This window comes from Sus scrofa, chromosome 4, assembly GCF_000003025.6.
Source record: "Sus scrofa isolate TJ Tabasco breed Duroc chromosome 4, Sscrofa11.1, whole genome shotgun sequence".
In the NCBI taxonomy this organism is placed as follows: Eukaryota; Metazoa; Chordata; class Mammalia; order Artiodactyla; family Suidae; genus Sus; species Sus scrofa.
In genome coordinates this window covers 52,487,324-52,510,642 of record NC_010446.5, presented here as the reverse complement: position 1 = coordinate 52,510,642, position 23,319 = coordinate 52,487,324, and the positions used below count along the sequence as shown (strand labels likewise).

Sequence of the window (23,319 nt, the reverse complement as noted above, 5' to 3'; positions counted from 1 at the left end):
ATACATAAGATGTTGGAAATATCTTCATATATGTTGCATTATTATAAGGTCCATCAGACTCTTCTCAAAGTATTCTTTTTTTCTTTTTGTCTTTTGTCTTTGTAAGGCTGCACTCATGGCAAATGGAGGTTCCCAGGCTGGGGTGTAATCGGAGCTACAGCTGCTGGCCCACACCACAGACACAGCAACGCCAGATCCAAGCCACATCTGCAACCTACACCACAGCTCATGGCAACGCCAGATCCTTAACCTGCTGAGTGAGGCCAAGGATCAAACCCGCGTCCTCATGGATGCTAGTCAGGTTTGTTCACCACTGAGCCACAACGGGAACTCCTCAAAGTATTCTTTACATTTCGTCTTTTTTTTTTTTTTTTTCCTTTTCTAGGGCCGCTTCCCGTGGCATATGGAGGTTCCCAGGATAGGGGTCTAATCAAACCGGCCTACGCGAGAGCCACAGCAACGCATGATCTGAGCCTCATCTGCAACCTACACCACAGCTCACGGCAATGCCGGATCCTTAACCCACTGAGCAAGGCCAGGGATGGAACATGCAACCTTATGGTTCTTAGTCGGATTCATTAACCACTGTGCCACTATGGGAACTCCTCAAAGTATTCTTTACAACCTTTTCTAATACACTTCAATTGAATGAATAACTAACTTATGAAAGGCCCTGTCCATAGGTGATGACTAAAATATCCCAGGATTCTGGATAAGTCTCCTCTTCTTGTTCAGGGATGAAGTGTAGATCAGGAAACTGAGAAAGAAATACATTTGTCCGAATTTGTCATGTATATCTGGTATGTAGATATTTGGTATACGATAACGGTGTGCATTTCAGGTAACCATAGAAAAGGCAGATACTCCAAAAGAGGCTTGATAAAACCTGGTCATTTGGGAAAAAGTCTGGTTAATCCTTCATTCCTTATTTTAATATGAAATCTACATGAAAGAGAGATTTAAAAGTACTAACACAAAATTTGGGTGACTTGATATGTAGATGGGTTTTTAATAAATGATACCAAGGAAGAAATTTCAAAGAGAAAAGATAAATTTGGCTACATAAAATAAATTTTTTTCTGCTGTAAAAATAACATGTACACGTTGAAAGAAAAATGTGAAAGCTCTTTTCAACATGTGCGATAGGAATGATTAATTGGCCAATAAAATATGCAAATATATTCAGATTTTCTAATAATCTAATAAATGCAAAAATGATAATGAGATGTCATTTTAGCCTATTCATTTGAAAACCATTTTTTCAAGCTAACAATACAGTTCTTTTCTGAGTGTTTGGAAATGGGCATTTGAATATACTGTTGGTGGGCATATAAATTGGTGTACTCCTGGATTCTATTTCAATAATATGTATAAAAATATTTTAAAATGTATATATTTAGCCATAAAACATACATACATCAAGGAATGTACCTTAAAGAGATAGTCATACAAGTTAACAAAAATGATGTTCAACAAAATTATTTTATACAGTCTTCATTTATGTTTAAGTTTAAAGTACTTGAAACAACACTAATTCCTGTTAGTAAGGGACTGGTTAAAAACAATGTAATATAGAAATACAGCCACTGAAAGTGGTAAATTAGGTGAATGATTATGGACATGGAAAAATCTCTTGCATATTGTGGATGACTTTTGGCAGTTAGGTTATGGATAATTTCTTTTCCATGTTTGGATTTTTATTTATGACATATTTTAATAGAGAAAAGTAAAGACTTCCATTTTATTGGCAAAAACCTAATGGATTTGGTGGAGGCGAGTTTATTACTGTGATGAGTATTAGGTCTGTGTATATCCACGACGCTCTCACAGACTAGTTCCAAAGCTAGCCGCTAAGTGGCTCAAAGCACCTCATTCACTCCAGATTTTTCTCCTTCATTTTAGGAACTGAGTAAAGTTAGAATTAATATTTGAGTTTTGAAATTTTGAGGCAGAAAGGAAGAACTGGCACTGCTTCCATATTGCATTATGCTACCTCCATTCTTCCAGTGCCTCCAATTCAATCACTGAAATTTTCTGTGCTGTTTTCCTTTGTTTGTCATGGTCACCTTCATTACTTACCAAGTTCCATTAATTCTCACATCCATTCTTTTTATTCCACTTAGACTGACATCATCATATTCTGGGCTCTCCCCTGTGTTGATGATGCTCTAACATTCCAGTGGGTCTTGTTTCTTTCTCTCTCTTTTTGTCTTTAGTCTGTTCGAGGACAACTGCTAAAATAATGTTGGAAATGTCATTATACAGCTTTAAGTCATTTCCCAACACCTACCCGAGAGCGGCCGCCTTTCTTCTTGCACTTTAGATGTTGATGTGAAACTTTTAGTTGGGCAGACATTGTGCTATTATTGTACACTTGGCTTTCCAGTCTCATTTGTCTAGTATATCCTGCTGCATTTTTGATTACTTTGCCTTTCTTTCCTGTCTTTTTTGGCAGCTCTTTTACCTATTTATTTATTTAATTTGTACCTCTCTCTGGAACAAATTACAAACAGAAATATAAAGGAAAGATAACTCCCCTAATTTTCGGTGCATTAGGGATTTTTGGAAAAATTCCACAGTTAAATTGCTCATATGCTATCAAGAGTCTAGTCATTGCTAATTAGTCCTTTTTGCTTGGCCATTTCTTAGCTTTGGCATGTTTTAGCATTTGTCCATTTGTCTTTTGATTCATCTGAAAAAAAAAAAAAAAGGATTCTTTCTTCTAAGAGCACTATCAGGTATAACTTTTACCTTTTTTTTTCTATTCTTTGTGATAAAATGACACGTTTCTGTCTCATATCTCCAACAGAAATCACTTGATCCCTAGGCATTTAACTTAATGGCCAAGATACAATATGGCATGGAGATTAAATATTCGATATGTAAAAATAAGAGAAAGAGATTGGTTTAACATATTTAACAGATATAAGTATCTCTTTCATAACTGATCCAGATGGATGGCTTTGGGCAAGGGGTTTAGCCTCCTAAAGCTTTATTTTTCTTATCTGAAAAAAGCTACCACTTTTGAGTGATTTGCCTTCATTGGAAGGTATTTTCCTTTCTGTTGACTTTAAAAGAAATGACAACATCTTTTTTTTTTTTTTCAGTTTGTAAATTTTTTCTTTTTTGCCCTTGCCCATTTATCCCCACTAAAGTATTTACCCCCCTTTATTATTGATTCGTAAGTTGTATTTTTATTTATTTTCCCAGCTTAATTGCGATGTAATTGAAATATAACATTGTGTGAGTTTATGTTGTTTTGGTACACTTATATATTGCACAGTGATTACAACCATGACACTTCCGTCACAATTTTCATTTGTGGTGAGAACGTTTAAGATCTATTCTCTAAGCAACTTTCAAGTATATGACACAATATTGTTTACTATAATCACTCTGCCATACATGTAAGAACTTATAACTGAAAGTTTGTATCCTTTGGCCAACATATATCCCCTTATATTCTACCCTCCCACCCCTAATAGTTCCTGGTAACTACCATTATATCATTTCTCTGTTTCTCTGAATTTAGCTTTTTAAAATTTCACATGTAAATGAGATCATACAGTATTTCTCTCTCTATGTCTGACTTACTTCATTTGGCATAATGCCCCAAGGGTGACCCATGTTGTCATAAATGGCAGGATATTCTTTTTCTTGGCTAAGTATGCTTGGGAAAACAGAACATTCTAGAAGGACTTTATTTCACTAATAACTATTAAGTGAAATCCTCTCAAAATTCTGGAACAGCTTCTTGGTTACCTAGTCCATGGACATATCTGTGGACGTATCTGTGGACTTAATTCACATGAGGTATCATTGTATCCTTTTGATTCTCTTTTCATGGTCTTTACTTTATGTACCTTCTAAGGGATTGGCTAAACAGAGTTCTCATGACCTTAGCTGCTTTGCATACATACCTCAGACTGACAGTCATGACTCCTGAACAAGAGTCATAGACAACCCTAGTTCTGAATTTTGGGCTGTCCTCCTAAGTTTGTATTACACTATTTGTGTCACCATAATTTAAAGATCACTCAAAGTTGGTTAGAAGATAACTTCAGAATGCTTTGCAAGATTTTGATATATTAGGCATCTAAATCATAGAATGAGAACTCCAGAACTGCTGTTAACCTTCTAGGCTGATTTAACTGCAGAGGTGTCTCTTGGCTCTGGAGCCTGATGATTTCTGGGTAATCACTCCATTTCATTTCCATAAGTGAGTGAGCTTCCTGACTACTGAAACAGAATTCTGGGGCTGAAAGAAAAAACAAAAGATAGGTGAGAGAAAAGTAATATACCTATGTGAAATATATAAAATATTGGAAAATGAGTTTTTGAAAAATTTTTAATAGTTTTTAAAATATTGATTACCTATCTTGCCATATATCTGGTTTGGCTTGAGGTTGCACAAACAATGAGGCCCCATTGTTTTAGAGGGGCTCATTGTCTTTGTTTTAGAGGGGCTTATATACCTTCTTCCTGTGGAAACACAGGCAGGCTTAACAATAAGTAGTACTTAACTGTTTTCATTTTATTTTAAATTAGTTTTGATAAATTGATAAAGGAGAATTTCTGTGGGGGGCCTGAGAGGAGGCTAGAGATCTTGCTTTGGAGATTGTTGTATAATTCTCCATCCATTTATCTATATAATTATGGCTAAAAAGGCTAATGCTCTGAAATGAAACATTTGATTCAGCAGAAAGTAGATAAAAGTGATATAAAATATGGGAAAGTTACATTTTAGACAGCAGAAATTATTTAACAAATCCATTAATTTCATTTAAAAAAGCTAAACAATTTAATTAAAGAAATTTAATCTTCTGATTTGTTTGCCATTCCCTAGTTTCTTGTGGATTTTCTATCCCCAAAATAGAGCCCAAAATAAAGATGAAACTCTATATAGATCAGAAATTCCCTCAATAATGCATTTACTCATCCTCTTTGCCTATGGTCAGTGTCTACATTTAGTTCATTAGGAACTATCTTGTGGGGAAGGTCTTTGATACGCTTTACCGGCCTTAATTTTACCTTGTGGCTGTTTAACAGTTATATCTCAGATAACCAGTTGTGCCTCCTTGAAAGGTAGTTAGATAGGCAACTTCAGTTCTGAATTTTAGTCTGTGTAATCTTTTTTATTTTCCCCCTTAGGGCTGCACCTGTGGCATATGGAAGTTCTTGGGATAGAGGCCAAATTGGAGCTGCAGCTGCCAGCCTATACCACAGCCACAGCAATCCACATCCGAGCCACAGCTGTCACTTATAGGGCGGCTTGCGGCAATGCCGGATCCTTAACTCACTGAGCAAGGCCAGGGATTGAACCTGTATCCTCACAGATACTAAGTTGGCTTCTTAACCCACTGAGCCACAGTGGGAATTCCAAGTCTGTTTTCTTAAGTTAGTACTGAAATAGTGTTTATTGCCATAATTTGATAACAGCTTGAAGTTGAGATGGCCAGAAAGTAAGCTCAGAAAATCCAGAAAGATTTTGATACAAAAGATATATAAATCATAAATCCAGGAGTGGAATCTCTAGTGTTAACAGCTTGCTTCATCAAACAGTGTTGGTGTTTCAACACAGCAGCTGATAATTCATAGTACTTTAATAAATACTGTATTACCAGTTCAAATTGGATGAAGCTCGATTGATATGAAATGCTAAGTATTATCTGGTGAATTTCACAGATGTAACCAGCATTATCTCAGTTAGTTAAACATGTTCATATGGCTGGCTGTTTCATTATTTATCCAAATAGTTTAATTGTACCATATACATCCAACATCAACTTGAGTCATATGTTTTGCAATGTGTATACACACATTTACACACAGTGTACATGTGGTATATTTGGGAGAATGTGAACTGCAGTACTTTTTTAAGTCTCCTATTTATGAACAAATTTTTGATTTTGCGTCTGTTCAATAATATAAAGTTACTTTGTTTGAAAAAGAAAAATGCAAACAAATGACTTACAGTAATCAAAGTTGAGAGTAATCAAAGTTTATGCTAAGCATATGCAAGGAACTGAGTGAGAATGGATTTTTTTCCATTAAGTGTAGAGTTACTAGAAGTTTCTGGTTCATAGTATTTACTGAATTACTTGCCCCCTAGGAAGGGTTCTTTCTGGATGGTTTCTTGCCATTCATGGGTGAATGTTTGGGGACTGGTCATAATAGATATCTTTTCTTTTGTATAGTGATTCTGGCCTAATTTAGGTAATCACATTGCTGCTTCTATCTTTTTAAGAAAGTAAGGCAACAGGTTTGTGCTGAAAGGAAGAGAGATGTAGAGAGGGCCCAGTGGAGAATTTTCCACAGAAGAATGCTCTGTGTATGCCAGACACAGAGGTTGCAACGACTCTGCCATCTGATCACTCAGTATGCTTTTCTAAACAGTATCTTCATACAGTAACCACAGTGATGACATTTCATAGTGTCAGAGGCTAAGGCAGACATCATAAAAATGCAGAATAAAAAGTTGGAAACAAAAAGAAACTAGTTCAAAGATTAAGACCTGGGTAGAAGATAACAAAATAATGGGAGATGACGTATACTTCAACAAAAGTTTATTAAACTGAGATAAGTATATGATATGGTATAACATTTAATTAGTTCCTAATTAGTAAGTAAACCTATGTGGTTCTTTTCTTTTCTTCTTTTTTTCCTTTTTTGGCTGTTCTCATGGCATGTAGAAATTCCCAGGCCAGGAATTGAATCCAAGACACAGCTGTGGCAATGCTGGATCCTTACCCCATTTTGCCACAGTGGAAACTCCTGTGTGGTACTTAAATGGTAAACCATCTAGGTTCCTGCCGATGATAATGGCTTTCTAAATCTGATCTCTCTAAACATCCTGCCCAAAAAAACCAACAAACCAACAAGGAGAGCAAATAAGACTGCTTATAATCCATGCCTAAAGAGTAACTAGGAGACAAAGAATACTGCATGCAGACTTCAATATACTTTTAAATGGAAAATAAGTTATACGATACCCACAGATCCAGTTCCAAAGTCCATGCTAAGATCAGATGGAGATGAACAGTTGGTAAGTAGGTGCATGCATGAGGATCTTGCTGGTGGCTAAACACAGATAAGATCATTCTCAAGAGGGAGGGAGAAGTACTGAAGACAGATCTGGCACCTGGCAGATCACAGCATTGGCTGCAAGAGAATATAAGGAAGATGGCAGCTTAGGGAAGCACTAGCCAAGTAGGAGATAAAAAGAGGAGAAATCCTTAAACATTGAAAAGTGAAGGAAAGGAGAGAAGCAGTCAGTAGAAAATAAAGATCTTAAAGAGAAGAAAGAGTATTATGACCCCTAGCCTGGGAACTTCCATATGCCACAAGTGTGGCCCTAAAAAGAAAAAAATAAAAATAAATAAATAAAAATAAAATAGCTTGTACAACATTTAGCAAGATTTAAATATTTTGAAGTATGATCTACCTTTTCTCCTTCATAAAACTAGAATGATTTTTTTTTAATCAAAAGTGGACATACATTTTTTTTTTTTCCCCAGAGAATCTGACTTTCATTAGCGAATTAAAAATTGGGAAATATTTATAAAATATCCTTGTGGTGATTCCAGAGGTTGATCCTATGCATATCACCATAGAAACTATTTTGTTGCAAATATTTTCATTGCATCATATTTATCTATATCTATATCTGTATCTATATATCTCTCTATGTCTATATTTAAACAGTTTTTATTAGTTGATTTACAATATTGTCAATTTCTGCTATACAGCAAAGTGACCCAATTATACATATATGTATATTTGTGTATATATATATATATATATATATATATATATATCTCCATTCTTTTTCTCATCTTATCTTCCATCATGTTCCATCACAAGTGATCAGATATAGTTCCTTGTGCTATACATAGAGCAGGATCTCATTGCTTATCCACTCCAAATTCAATAGTTTCTTTAATGCCTACTGGTTTAGTGAAGGTAGACACGTCCTTCCGAATTTCTATTTCTTTTCTTTTGGCCGCCCCATGGCATATGGAGTTCCTGGGCTGCCAGGGATCAGATCTGAGTCACAGTTGTGACCTAAGCTGCAGCTGTGGCAACACCGGATCCTTAACCCACTGTGTTGGTCCAGGGATTAAACTTATGTCCCAGCGCTCCCAAGATGTCGCTGATTCTGTTATGCCACAGTGAGAACTCTATTTCTGTTTCTGTTTCCAGAATTTTTCGTGATGCTATATGCATCCTGGGTACACAGTTAATGTTTGCTCCATGAACTAGAGTACATGTCAGCCAGCTGCTGCTTACTTTATAGCAGAAAGACTCCCATTTTTAGTAGAAGATAGTTTTTCTTTTTATTATGTATTGAAATTCATGTCAACTGAGGGAATCAGATCAGAGAAGGGAATTGACTGACTGAGCTCATCAGGGAGGCAGTGGGGAAAAATGGGGGAGTGGTGAAGCCTTGAAAGCTGCAGAGACAGAGTGTGAGGAGGCGAGAGGGGAACCCAAGGGCTTCTCCCTGGGGCTTAGTGAGGACAGCACATTCTAAGTGGACACAGGGTGACAGCACCCAGAAAGCAGAAGGCACAGTGGCAGCTGCTGCCTCTCAGCCTGTTAATTCCGGCTCTGTAATAAAAAATACAATGAATCTCACATAGTCTCATTTTATGACCGCCTGTATCATGCATCTTGTATCTTGTTAGAAGTTGTGGCTCAGAAATAGAGACTGGATTGTGAACCAGGGACTTGACTTTGACTGTGAAAGAGGTATCTTATATCGTGTCAGACATCAGACGGCCCTTTAATAATTAGCAGCTTTCTCTCTTACAAGTGCTGGGGACCAACATCAAAATGACATGAAGCTACACAAAAACATTATTGGTTTTCCCCCCTGTTTTGGGTTTGAATATTCCAGAGTTAGTAGGAAATGTCTTTTTATTAAAATTAAGATGTTGGAGTGCTCTTGTGGCATAGCACATTAAGGATCCAGCATTGTCACTGAGACTTGGGTTGCTGCTGTGGCACAGGTTCAATCCCTGGCCCAGGAATTTTCACATGCCATGAATACAAGCCCCCCCCCCCCATTATGATGTTTTCATGACAGAGGGCAGAAAAAATTCTCACAAACTAAATATTTATGTGGTTTTGTCATTTATTCATGAACAACTCAAATAAAACATGTTCTGATATTTTGGTAACTGTAATTGATCCCCTTCATGCATTGGGGCATTTTCTAATTCCATCTAATAGTAAATACATCATAATCAAATTAGAAGATACTTATTTGGAGAAAACTTTACTCAGATAATTAAAAAAATAGCTACATTGAGTTTATTGTGTGTCTGCTCAAAGCCTTGACATACGTCAGCTCACTGATTCTTTTTTTTTTTTTTTTTTTTTTTTTTGTCTTTTTGCCATTTCTTGGGCCGCTCCCGCGGCATATAGAGGTTTCCAGGCTAGGGGTCCAATCGGAGCTGCAGCTGCCAGCCTACGCCAGAGCCACAGCAACGCGGGATCCGAGCCGCATCTGCAACCCACACCAGAGCTCACGGCAACGCCGGAATTGTTAACCCACTGAGCAAGGGCAGGGACCGAACCCGCAACCTCATGGTTCCTAGTTGGATTTGTTAACCACTGCGCCACGATGGGAACTCCAGCTCACTGATTCTTTATGGCAAAATCACATAATAATTATTATGCCCATTTTACAGATGAGGAAAGTGAGGTACATCTGAGGTAACAATTTAAGATCACTCAGCTAGTAGCTTCCAAGATTTACACTAAAGCAGTCTGGCTCTAGTGTTTGTGCCAAAATACTGCATCATATTTGGTACTTTTCCCTCAAAGTGGATTTTACGGTGTAAAAGTGATAGATGAAAAACAGAAAGCCAGTATTTTAATTAATTGTTGAAGAATTGCTAGCAGAAGTGACTAAGTTTTCTAAAATTTTTTACTAGTGTTTGTCAATATTATTACAGACAGACTGTTTTAAAATTTTATATTTCCTAAAGCAGAATTGAGACAAATAAATAACAAAAAAATTTTCCCCTAGCCTGTCAATTTAGCTAATTTATAAAGGTATAAAATTAAATAACAATTGTATTCTTGATTAATTATTTTTATTTAAAAACTAAATAATGTGAAATTTGGAGTTTTCTAGAAAATTGTTCTATCCAGGATTCTCTTCAGCTATGATCTGGTGTGTTGGACTGCCTTCCAAAATTCTAATTAGTGCCAATTGAGGTATTGCTGATTTTGACCCTCTGACTTTCTGAGATCTAGGATATTGTAAGTCTTGGCCTCTTTCCTGTGATCAGTTACAATTAACAGATGTTTATTGAATGACTACCAAGTGCAACACTGTTACAAATAAGTAAATGTCTTCAGAGAACATGCATTCTTGTAGGGAAGTTTAATTCTTCAAGATGATAGAAGAAATGTCATAAATGACAGCATGACTCATTACCACATGAATAAAATAGACAGCAGGTGCTATTTTGTTTCTCAGAGAGGAGGGAAAGCTTCAAACTCTGCTTCACCCATCATGGTTAACCATATTCTCCTGGCAAGACTGGTGTGAACTGGGTGTTCATGGGAACTTTTGAGTCAGTAACTTTTAAACTCTTTCTAGCTAAGTTACAGACTTTTCATCATAACAGGAAACAATAGAAAGGGTGCACTAAAGATGCTCAGATTTGAAATCAACTATATTTTAGGAGCAGCATTGTGTTTTAAAAATAATGTATTTTTAAATTAAGGCAATAGATGCATATAGCTTAAAAATAAAATAGTAGTAATAGGTTTGTAAAGAAAAAGAGCAGACACCCACCCTGCCTTCTACCTCTGTGAGGAAAAGCACATTTAGTTCTAAGTATTTATTTCAATATTTACCTGCATATATTGAAATAATACAGGCATGCTGCACACACATAGAGTATATATTAGGACATGATCTATTGATTTCAGTTATAGGGATGGCATACATTTTTCCTCTTAAACAAACAAGCACATACACAACCCATGCACATGTGCGTGAGCACGCATGCCAACACTTCCCTTCCTCACATTTCCTTGGAGCTTTTAGTAAGTTTAGTAATTGCTCTTATTTATTTGCAATTTTTTCTTTCCCTTCATGGTCTCTGTTTCCTGGTTTTATTTTTATGCTTGTTTTAATTGGGCTCCCTTTATTGTGTGTTGGAAGCTTCCTCAAAAGTCTCATGATTCCTTAAGAGTAAGGCACTGAAGCTCTGTGCCTGGGGTGGGCTTGGGCAATGAAGAGTGCATGAGGCAGGTGGAATAGCTGCTGGGTTTCCACGAGGGTGCTCATGATCTGGGCTGGACTCTGTGGAGGAGGTCTTCCAAGTATCAGTATACACCAAACTTTTCAATGACATTCATCAGATTTTCCAGAGTAAACTCAAGTTATGGAAGCTCGGTGGGAGAAGAGAGCTAAGGATCCCATAGTTAAATACATAGACTCAATTAATTACAGCCCTCTTGCTCCCCATTTTGCTTTATGTATTAATTTGCCTTATTCTTCACTTCGCTGTGCTAAACGTCTTCCCCACCAATGTTGCTCAGATTTTACTTCTTAGGAGATACTGCTTTGCAGGATTGTGTAGTCATGATGTAGCGGCCTGAGAGGGGACCACTCTCTGGCTGCGTGGGCTGGAGTCCTGCATGCTGAGTTAGGTCTTCTGGGAAGATATGAATTTGTCTTTGCTAGTTCTCTTAGTAGAGTTAGACTGCCTCTGTTCAGCTAGCTCAGTTGTTCTGCAAAGAGCTTACCATCACTTTAAATGGGTGCGCCTCTCTTCTTTGTTCTTTTCTTTCTTCTTTTCATTTGATCCATGTAGTTTAGTACAATTATGTTCTTTATTACGATCCTAGTGATTTGGGGGAGGGACAAGGGATTACCATGCATAGTCAATCCACCATAATAAATAGAAGCAGTTATTTTTATTATTGCTATTTTTAAAATGAACTTCCCAAGAAGCCTGTGAAGTTATCCCATTTGACATACAAGGGCATCAAGATTCAACTATGGTTAAATGAGGCTTGACTCAAAAGCTTATACTTTTCCCACTGGTTCTTGGGAAGAATGCAAGTACAGGATTCCAAACTTTTTAACTTTTTAACATTAAGGGCAATGGTTTCATATTCCCTTTATATTCTATGCTTGAAATAATTTTATCGACCAAGCAGACTACATCTATGAAGTTACACAGCATTGCGTTATTTTCCCTTTTTATGTGCATCCAAATATATAGGCAGATTTCTGAACAGCCTGCGTAGCCAGGGTTGTCCCACAGGGCAAAGGTCTTTATTCCACTTTTTAGTATCATCTTTTTACTTTCCTTTGTGTCATCCTCAGGACCATCAGGCTTCCTCTAATGAAACTTTTTCAAAACCTTCCCACCTTCTGCCCACTATGCAGGCTCATCTGCTGAAACATTTGTAGGTTTTTGGTTAAGCATCACTTCATTGCCAGGTCTTAGTGTCTTTGCTGCTAATAACCCAATTCCCTTACAACCTGTTGGCTTAAAATACAAATGATCAGGAGTTCCCATCGTGGCTTAGCGGGTTAGAAACTCAGTTAGTATCCATGAGGATGCAGATTCAATCTTCCTTAGTGGGTTAAGGATCCAGAATTGCCCAGGAGCTGCAGATAGGTCTCAGATGTGACTGGGATCTGGCATTGCTATGGCTGTGGTGTAGGATGGCAGATGCAGCTCTGATTTGACCCCTAGCCTGGGAACTTCCATATGCCACAAGTGCAGTCCTAAAAATAAATAAATAAATAAATAAATAAATAAATAAATAAAACCACACACACACACACAAACTTGTGGGCCATGAATTCAAACAGCATGGTAGCTCTGGCTAGTCTCTGCATCCCAGGATCTGGAGGTCACCTGAAAAAAATCAAGGTTTGGAGATAGAATCGTCAGAAGTCTCTTGCACTCACATCTGAAGATAGATGCTGGCTATAAGGAACTTGTGAAGAACTGAAGGGTCTGTCATTCTCTACATGTATGTTATCTCAAATGCTGGCTGAAGATAGAAGACTCCCACATTGGAGGCAAAAGACTGCTACTCAGGGCATAGCAAGCAAAATGATTTTGCAAGTTCACATCGTTACTCTTGTCCTAAAGACCTATGAAGGAACATGAATTGACCTAGTGGATGCTCCACATGAAGTGGGTGTGCATCACAGCTGAGGAACTGTGGGAAACCTCAAATTTTTTTTTCTTTTTATGGTTGCACCTGCAGCATGTGGAAATCCCTGGGCCATGTTCAAATTGGAACTGCAGCTTCAGCCTACACCACAGCTTGTAAAATGTGGGATCCTTAACCCACTGAGTGAGGTCAGGGATCAAACCTGCATCCTCCCAGAGACAATGTCCAGTCCTTAACCTGCTATGCCACAATGAGAATTCTGGAAACCTCAATCTTTTCAAGGGGTTGGTTGCCAGCAAACTTGCACTTGCAACTTTGTACTGAATGGTAGTGTGCTTTTTTATTATACTTGTCAGCATTGAATCAATGCTTGCTCCAGAGGGAGACTCTGTTGCTGTCTCACAAGGTTATTTTCTATACAGAATTCTTGGTAAGAGCATCTGAAACAAGGACAGTCAGTGTCTCCACTAGTAAGATGGTAAGAAATACAAAAGACCCATTGAGAAGTTTGTTGCAATGAAGTACAGGATGGATGTTGCAAAATAATTAGCAGCTTCTGACACACTGTCTCTTAGAACAAACCGAGTTATAAACACATCACTTTAACAAAGTGTAATAAGTCTAAAGGAATTTGAACATCTTACATTGGTGGCTAAAGCAATCTGGAAAATTCTTGGGAGACTCTGATTCAGAGAAACCTTCAAATAGAAAATGCTCAATGGGAACACATGACAGACTGAGGAAATCCTCAATTGTTATCATATTGTGATTATTATCATTGGCTGTTTGACTATATGCATATAATTCATCACATATAAGATGCTTCAATAGTTTTGGATGGCATATTTTCATAAGAGCATTTATTACAATTAAAATAAATGTTTAGCCTGGAGAAGGGCAGACTCAGAGGTATGCACGATACCATATTTGAATGATGTGAAGGAATGCTGTAGGGTGGTGGGGAAGGAGGTTTGGATTGCTCCAGAATGCAGAATCAAGATCAGTGAATAAAGGTTACAGGGAGCAGATTTGCCCTCACTACAAAGAAGAACTTTTTAATAATTAAAGCACAGACTGGGAGGAATCTTAATTGACAAAGAGAAAGTGCAGCTTTGAAAGCAAATGCAGACAGCCTCACAGAGAGCATGGAGGAATCAAGACCTAAATCTTGTCCTAGTGGGTGTGGGTGAATGGAAGCTAAAGTAAGATAGGACAAAGGTAGTGCCTGGGGAGAGGACTGCTCTTCATAAGAGGCACAAGCATTTGTTCCGTCTAAGTTTGACAATGAAAGACTAAAGAAGGGCAGGTCCCCTGAACCTAACTGGCAAGGACCAGTGTGTACCCTCAAGAGGTGGCCAACACCACCAGTGACGGTGGAGATAACTCAGAAATGATCCCCACTCCTCCCCTTTCCTTCTCTTCACTCCCTTCCCTTCCCCTGTCTTCCATCTCTTTTTCCCTCCCTTCCTTCTTTACATTTTTTTTTCTTTCATCGTATAAACAGCTACCTTGCGCCAGGTGCTATGCTCAGACCAGACTATAGTAGTGAACAGAGTGTGTGATCTTTATCATCTAAAAACTTAATAGGTTAGTGAGAGAAATGTATAATGGCCAACATGAGAAACTTAGAAACAAATAGGGTGAAATGAAAGAGATTTACATGAAGAACTGAATTTGATTGGGAGAATGAATAGAAAGGTTTCCCTGAGGAAGGGATATTGAACAGAGATCTAAAGCCAAATAAGAGATGGCCAGGCCAAGAAAGAAGGAACTGTTACAGAAAACATGATGGAAACTGACAGAAGGCCACTGAAGTGTCTGGCTCTCCATGTTGATATGGGGAAGTGGTCTGAGATGAGGTTGGAGAACTGAGTAGGGTCCAAAAGCTGAACTTGGCTTCTGCCTAGAGGTGTGTTTGTTGGACCTCCATGAGGATGGCCCTCTGGAAGCTATGGCCACATTCTCAGTGGGGTGTGTTGGTGGCATGGACTAAAGAGCTGGCGTTGGAGGAGGAGAGACATGGATGGATACTTTACAACTTCCCTGAGTAGATGAATTTACCAGTGCTTCAAGGAAAAAGACTCATTATCCACCAATATTATGTTCTAATTGTCACCAGTTGTGTATGGCCCTTGGAAAGCCTGTGGTTGACAACACAGGCTCTGGAGTGAGACTGGCTATGGCTGTGTCCAGATCTTAACTCTACTACTTAATAGCTACATGAACTTGGGCAATCTGGGCTTCAGGTCCCTCAACTGTAAAATAAGTTGCATAGGAATATTTTTTTATAGTGTTTGTGAGGTTGTCAAATGATGATAGCAATTCACGGAAAGATACCCAAGGCAAAATATACAGGCTTGTTTAAGGAAGTTTATGTGAACCTAACTGGATGGCAGTGGTTGTGCAAAGCAGGAGTCATTCCACTTTATCCCCATTAGAGGAGTAAATGTCTCAGGACTTCAAGTACATCAAAGGAATTCATCTGATGGAAAGGCCACCCATGTGGCTGGTCTTTCTTGATATTTACTTTGCTGTTCTTATGTGACACCTTAATCCCTTTCTGCTTGCTGCAGTATTTATGTTGCTCATTTGGTGCCTGTAAGAAATACTGACACTCCCAGTCTCTTACTGAGTTTTCCTCAAGGTTAGACCACCTGGTGTAGTGTCCCTTAGTAAGTCAAAGATTTAGGTTTGTTTGAAGTTCATTCTTGCAACATTGTGCAAAGATTTAATGACATGATTGTATAAAAATCTTGGCCCAAACCTAGAAGAATGTAATACATGCTAGAAGGCAAGCATTAGTTGTTAGTGAATTGATAAATAAGTCTGGGGTTTGGTTTTAGTTATTCTAAATTCCATTCTAAAGTTCTTTTCTAAAAAGAATTTCTTTTGTTGGTTTTTCCAGGAACCTGTAATAAAGTATCCCTTCAAGTGTAATAATCCAGACATGGATTAACTCACGAAGTGAACCAGCTCACCATCTGCTCACAGTTCTGCTATTTAGGCAGGGATAACAGTAAAAACAGTTTGCTAGAGTTTCATTTATTCAAATAAAATAAACCGTGGGATCCAGACTATCCTTATTTTACATTAATTTATAACTCTTAAAAAAACATCTAAATAGAAACAGTCTCTCTATACATTATGGTGTCAAGTGAATAAATTTTATAAAAGCTCTTTATCAAATGGAAAGTTTCAAAATATAAATAATTTTTATGCTTACTATCATTGAACTAACACATTACAACCATATTAGTAATCACTATCATCAATAAGATATATGTAGGAGTTCCATTTGTGGCTCAGTGGATTCAGAACTTGACATAATGTCTGTGAGGATGTGGGTTTGATGCCTGGCCTTGCTCAGTGGGTTAAGGATCCAGCATTGCCACAAGCTGCAGTGTAAGTCACAGATACAGCTCATTGTCTGGTGTTGCTGTGACTGTGGCATAGGCCTGCAGCTGCAGTTCCGATTTGACCCCTAGCCTAGGAACTTCCAAACGCTGCAGGTGCAGCTGTTAAAGAAAGAAAGAAAAAAGAAAAAAAAAAAAGGTGCATGTACTTTTTTTTTTCTTTTTTCTTTTTTTTTTTTTTTTGTGCATGTACCTTTATTCCTTCCTTTATTTGCTTCAGGGAAACCTTTATGTATCTAAGAGGGAAAAAAAAAGGATCACCAATTTATATATTAGGTAGTAAAATATCTAACTGGGACAAGTTTTGTGGCTACATCAGTCTGTCACAAGACATCTCTTCAGAAAATTCATGAAGAAATTGGCCAGGTCTTGTCTTACAGCTTGAGGAATGATTCAGCGGCTCATGGGAGTAATTAAAAATAAAGATTAGTCAGTAATGGCCATACTCAGCAGCTGTATCAAGCCTGGACTGAATAATCTGCTGATAAGCAAACACGGCCATGCCTTTCCCAAGGGATAACACTTGATCTGTCCCTCTAATATACCTCTGAGCTTCTGGCAGTCAGAATTCAGACATCATTAATTATCATTCTAATATTGTTTCTTCCAAAAGGCACCAGCAGTAACTGGATCCTGTCTTTTGCAGTGACTACAGTCTGCCTGTCTGTGCATAGTCCTTAGTCATCTTTAGTTCACTTCCAAAACTCACTTTCCTGGTTTTAAACTTACGGTCTGAAGCTGCAGATGGGGAAAAGCATTCTTCCTTTCAATCCTCTCTCTTCTTTTCTCTTCTGACGTTACTGGTGAATTTGAGGTGAGAATCAATAGAGAGAGGGGATGGGGAAAAGAGGGAGAAAGAGCTATTACTTTGTATTCATGCCTCTATTTTTATATATTTATTTCGTAGTCACAGGGAAACTGTTTCTTGAAGAAAAGTAAATATTCATTGTGATAAAAAGGACATTATGAACAACAATGAATTGTGCAGACAATATTGAAACAGCTGAAAATAAAAATGTAAGGAAAGGCATATTTTAATTAATTTATTTATTTAAAAAAATTTTTGGCTGTACCACAGCCTATGAAGTTCCTGGACCAGGAGTTGAACCTACAGTAATGACCCAAGCCACTGCAATGACAACACCAAATCCTTAACCGCTGAGCCACATGGGAATTCTGAAAGGAGATTTTTTTTTTTTTTTCAAAAACTGCTATGATAAAATTGAGGTAAGAAATTAAGAATATCTGAAATTTGACAAATTAAATTAAAAAGTTACTATGTTCTTCCTTTGTCCCATGAAAATTTATTGCAGTTAGCCAAGTACAGTTACTCGATACTTACCAGGATTTCTCTAAATTTTGCAGTTAAACAGATCAGGTAGAAGAGATCACATAAATGGTTATTCCACATCTCTCTAAGACTCACATCAGTGACAAGTTACCATAACTCCCAATTAAATTTTTCTAAGATTCCCCAGTAACTTAATTATTACCAATAAGCTATTACAGTTTATAACTTTACCAACATATTGCTGAGATGGTGACACTTTTAACTTGATTTTAATAATTCTATTATTTTTTTTTGTCTTTTTGCCTTTTCTAGGGCCTCTCCCACGGTTTATGGAGGTTCCCAGGGTTGGGGTCTAATCAGAGCTGTAGCTGCTGGCCTACGCCAGAGCCACAGCAACGTGGCATCCGAGCCGTGGCTACGACCTATACCACAGCTCACCGCAATGCTGGATCCTCAACCCACTGAGCAAGGCCAGGGACAGAACCCACAACCTCATGGTTCCTAGTTGGATTCGTTAACCACTGTGCCACAACAGGAACTCTCCAATGTAATTCTATTTTTTGAAGACAGAGACTTGAGAAATGATAAAAGATGAATGTGGAGTTGAGGATTCACTCTGCATTTTATACTAAGCTAAACTGAATTCTAGAAAAGCAAAGGATGCTGTGAGATTGTTTCAAAGCCAGGACCAAACCCAGGTTTCTTGTTGTCTTAGAAGATGTCTTTTGGAGTTCCTGTCATGGCTCAGTGGTTAATGAATCCGACTAGGAACCATGAAGTTTCAGGTTCGATCCCTGGCCTTGCTCAGTGGGTTAAGGATCCTGCATTGCTGTGAGCTGTGGTGTAGGTCACAGACGCAGCTCAGATCCCAGGTCGCTGTGGCTCTGGTGTGGGCCAGTGGCTATTGTTCCGATTAGACCCCTAGCCTGGGAATCTCTATATGCCATGGGAGCGGCCCTAGAAAAGGCAGAAAGACAATAAATAAATAAATAAATAAATAAATAAATAAATAAATAAATAAAATACAGTCTGGATTTCCCCTCCCTTTTCCATATCCCATGAAATAAAGAAATAAAAAGGAGTTTCTGTTGTGGCTCAGTGGTAACGAATCTGGCTAGTATCCAGGAGGATGCAAGTTTGATCCCTGGCCCTGCTCAGTGGGTTAAGGATCCTGCATTGCTGTGAGCAGAAGTGTAGGTTGCAGACTCAGCTTGTATCAGGTATTGCTGTGGCTGTGGCATAGGCCGGCAGCTGTAGCTCTGATTTGACCCCCAGACTGAGAACTTCCATATGCTATAGGTGCATCCCTAAAGAAAAAATGTCTTTGCAATAGCTAAAGTATTTCTTTAAAAAATAAGTTGAAATATAATTGGTAATTCCTTTCAGCTTTCAAACTCAGGTTTTGAATTCAAGTATTTTATTTTCGAATGTTATTTCTTCATGTCAAGTGTTCTGATCTTTCCTTTAAGAATATCTGTGCTTCATTTTTCATTTCAAAATATCTTTATTTCCCCTATAATACTGGAAAGTCCTCTCAAGTTTGTCATTTACATTATAGTTTCTGTTTCTTGCATAAGGACCCCTTGGTTTTGCTTCAAATTCTGATTTTATCTACACTTATTGACTTCTTTCCTAATATTATATGCCTCTTATTTAATGCATACTTACCTTTCAACCAGTATCACTATTGTTAAAAACGTGTGTGTGTGTGTGTGTGTGTGTGTGTGTGTGTAGCCTTGTGTTGTTTTATTTACTGTTGAATGAAAAGAGGTGCTACCATTCCTGGTATTTGCAGAGTAACTGATGGGGTGATAAGACTCTGATTGTACTGTCATTGAAACCTCTTAGATGCTATTAAGGTACCTTTGGATCTTAAATTAGAAAAGTTGTTTATGTATAAATGTCCTCGCTATACTTACTGGGTCTTGTATTTGTGTCCTAATTGTGGATTTCTTAAATTAGGAACCCTCTCACCCACTTTCTGCTAGGGTAAAATAGAATTTATTCTTGGATAATTTAAAACAATATTTCTTCCTTTGACATCATTAATATGGAAAAGCATTTCTCTCATTGTTTTCCATGGTTCCATCTCTTTCTATTGCAAAATCCCTATTCTGAGATACACATACACCATTGCCCCATCCACCTTGAGTTTTGGGGAATTAATATCCCAAATATTATTGTGAATTCTTTTGTAAGAGGGTTACCACCATGTGCCTATTTGTTCAAGTCTTTACTAGTATTAGCACTGCAACATGTTCTGTGGACACTCCCATAGTTCTGGGTAACCTGGAAGAGCTGGTTGCTTTATTTGCAACCTATGCTATCTTTTTAATTTAATTTTTATTTTTTTTGGCCATGTCCATGGTATTCAAAAGTTCTAGGGCCAGAACCCCTGCCATAGCTGTAACCAGAGTCACTGCAGTTAACACCAGATCCTTAACCTGCTGAGCCAAAGGGAACTCCTGCCATCTTTTAATAAACATAAAATTCTAAACTTGCCAGAGTTTCTGTGACTTCCAGTGGACATGTGCCTTTTACCTCCATTGAAAATTATTTATCTTTTTAGTATCAACTGTAGCCAGGGTGATTTTATCTTCTGTGGTTTATATTTTGAAAGCAATTAACTATTTCTTATTTTAAATAAGATTAACTCATAATATTGAATATACTTCTTCAAATTATGGATATCTTTCCAACCCAGTGAGCAATTCTGATGCTTGCCTACTCTGCCCTCAAATGATTTCAATAAGAAGTACCAGTGGAAGGAATGGAAGGGTGAAATTTGGTACCTCTGATGGTTAATTTTATGGGGCTGGGCTAAAGGATGCCCAGATACATGATAAAACATTGTTTCTGGGTGTGTCTGTGAGAGTATTTCCAGATTAGTATTTAAATTGGTAAGGCAGATGGCCCTCTACAATGTGAGCGATCATCATTCACACTTTCGAGAACACAAATAAAATGAAAAGGCAGAGAAAGGGCCAGTTCACCCTCTCTGAACCAGAAATATGTCTTCTCCTGTCTTAGGACAGAAGTGCTTCCTGGTTCTTAGACCTTCGAACTCCCGCTGAGACTTACACCATTGGCTCCACTGGTTCTCAGGCTTTTGAATTCAGACCAAATTATACCATGAGCTTTCTTGAGTCTCCAGCTTATAGGTGGGAGATTGTGGAATTTCTTGGCCTCCATAATTTCATGAGCCGATTCCTATAATGAAATTACGTATATTTCTTTGGAGAATTCTGACTAACACAGTCCCCTCAACTAGCTGACCTATTTATGTAAAACGAAGTCATAAAAATATAATTGTAACTTCACAACTGAAATGGCTCTGTCTGTGCTTAAATGCTTTCATATATTTTTTTTTCAGAAGGCTCATTTAAATTTTTAAATTTTATGCAAATGGATAAATGAAAGAGATATTGCATATAATTTCACTGCAGACTAAATTAGAAGATTTTTTTTCCCTTTTGTAACCAGGATCATAAGTAAGGATACCACTTAACAAAATTATTATCATTATGAGTAGGGTTTCATTTAAAAATGTATTGAAAGAGATGGATTGAATATCATGAAATACCCAGTGTCATGACAGAAGAAGCAATTTGCCACAATTACACAGGTCCCCAAAAGGCCAGAGCTGCAAAGGGTACGTCTGAACACTGGTGAAAGGTGTAATTATTTCTGAGGTCAAGAAGGTTTACATGGGTTGGCTTATTTGCCAACATCTGTCAGCTGTTTCAGGGTGCCACGGCTCTGTTTTAGTTCTTAGCCTTAATGCATATCCTCAAATGTTCTGGACAAGAGTAGAGTTACATGAAAAAGTATATGAAGGTTTTTTTTGAACATGGCTCATCTACAAAGAAAAACATTTCTAATTTCTGAAAAGGATTTTTTTTTTTTATTGGCTAGCAGAAACGTATGTCTTGACACATTGCTTTTCGCTAAGGCAGAGATTTTTTCCAAATCAAATAGCAGATAAAATGTTTCTGTGTAATAAGTGGGAGTCACTTACTTTAAAAGTCCTTCTCTGACTTAAAATAATTTGTGGCTGTTGTCCTGAGGACTTTTAAGAGTAATCTTGACTCTAGCTGAAGTCCCCATTGTGTCTACATCTTGAAAAACAAATGGGATCTATACACAGCCATGGTAGAGAAAGTGAACTGGACTTGGGTAACCAGAAGTTATCCAAATCAGCGAAGTGCTACTTACTGACTATATTATTTTTAGCAAGTGATTTGACCTTTCTCTGTGTGTCAGAATTCATTTTTCTTGTTCTAAGGGCCTTACATGAATTAATTATTTAATTCTCAGACAATGCTAAAGAGTGGATACCATCACTATCACCCCCACTTCCTAAATTGTGAAACCTAAGTACAAAGAGATTAAGTAATTTATCAAGGCAGATGGCATGTAACCCTAGGAACTGAACCGGGCTTCTGTCTCCTGAGTGGTAATCTTACACACTTTGTTCTGTACCCATCAAATACTATCTACTTATAGGATTCTTTTGAGGTGTGAATGAGATCATGTCTGAACAGAGTAGATGCTTATGAAATGGTTTTTGCTTCTGAATATAGACCTTTGGGAGGTAGAGATTTTTTTTTAAATGTTAAATTTTTTTCACAAAAAAATTCTTGATTAAATAAGGAAAACTTGCTGGGAAAAAGACTCTGTGAACAAGTAAAGGTAATTGGAAAACATTCAGATGGTTGGTAGAGCCCCACTTTCAGCCTGAATTACTTTATGGAGCATTAGGTCACAGATTATTGAATCTTAGAATTGTAGTAGAAAATTCGTGCAAGGTTTCATTGTTTTTGCCTACTTAAATTCCAATTACCGAAGGCTATGCCTGGAGTTGAAGGGTCCTACTTAGAGCAATGACACTTGGAAGAAATGAAGATGCACTTAATTATTTAATGGGACTGCAAAATGCCAAGTACAGCCATAAAATTCTAAAAGTTCATGACAGGCAAATCTTTTGGTATTATAAATTTTCATCAACATCATCCTGGTAGTACTAACATATGCCTTTTAATACCAGGTCAGAAATTATATCATGCTTGGTTTGTGTTCAATTGTTGGATGACTAGGAATGACTCCAGGCCAGTAGGTAACAGACTCACATTGTACTCACAGCATCTTTTCTCTGATTCTATAAACTTTCCTAACTGGAGAGGTACATTTCCTGAATTTGTATTAGCTTGATTTTCCCAGGGAAGATTACAAATGAGACAAAATCTTTGTTAGAATTATGGGTTTTTAGCTAACTTATATTTATATTTTATGAACCAAACTCTTTGTGATTTTTTTTTTTTTTTGGTCTTTTTAGTGCCACACCTGCGGCATATGGAAGTTCCCAGGGTAGGGGTTGAATTGGAGCTGTAGTTGCCAGCCTAGGTCATAGCCACAGCAATGTAGGATCCAAGCTGTGTCTGTGACCTACAC

The 23,319-nt window shown here is 37.6% G+C and overlaps 1 protein-coding gene across 15 annotated transcripts in view; it reads left to right on the top strand.

Annotated features, from left to right (window-relative positions):
* RALYL (RALY RNA binding protein-like) overlaps positions 1-23,319 on the top strand; it is a 774,288-nt gene that overhangs the window by 49,017 nt on the left and 701,952 nt on the right. The gene's annotated exons all lie outside the window — the stretch shown is intronic.